Source organism: Octopus bimaculoides, chromosome 15 (assembly GCF_001194135.2).
Source record: "Octopus bimaculoides isolate UCB-OBI-ISO-001 chromosome 15, ASM119413v2, whole genome shotgun sequence".
NCBI classification, from domain to species: Eukaryota; Metazoa; Mollusca; class Cephalopoda; order Octopoda; family Octopodidae; genus Octopus; species Octopus bimaculoides.
In genome coordinates, this window is record NC_068995.1 from 45,775,259 (window position 1) to 45,775,872 (window position 614).

Here is a 614-nt window from a genome sequence, read left to right on the forward strand (position 1 = left end):
TATATATATATATATATATATATATCCATATAGATACTATTCAAGTTAATCGTTCAAACAATACTATCCCCAAGGCATAACTACAGATTGGTGCCCCTGTCTTTGTTTCCTCATAACTTTCTGAAAAATACGTTTTTTTTTGTTGTTTTTTTTAACGGAACTTCGCAGGGTTACATTTTCAAGATTGTAGCTTACGATCATGTTAAAATTTAGGGAACAAAACTAGATAAAAGAGGTTACAATAGGCAAGTAATAGAGAAACAAATCAACGATTTTATGTTTCTTGTGTGTGTGTGTATGCGTGTGCTTGTTATGTTTTTGTGTATTTATGAGTGTGAAATGTAAATATAACAAAAACAATGTCGCATTTTAAACTTGGAGAAAAGAGCCTTGCTTCATGTGTGTATGTAAAATCAGTAAATTTCCAAGCAGAAAACGAGATCAACATTGTAAAAGCCGTATAGTAAGTCCATATGTTGTTTTATTTTTTGTTTGTTTTTTTTTTTAAACACCAAAGAGTCGAAATATTGTAACATGCATCAAAGAGCAGAAATATTGCAACATGCATGGAGAAAAAGAAGAGATGTAAATTAACATTTGCTATTGATGAAAGG

The 614-nt window shown here is 30.1% G+C and overlaps 1 protein-coding gene across 1 annotated transcript in view; it reads left to right on the plus strand.

The window, feature by feature from the left end:
- The window catches only part of LOC106880846 (zinc transporter ZIP1), a 17,095-nt gene that overhangs the window by 1,392 nt on the left and 15,089 nt on the right, over nucleotides 1-614 (plus strand). The gene's annotated exons all lie outside the window — the stretch shown is intronic.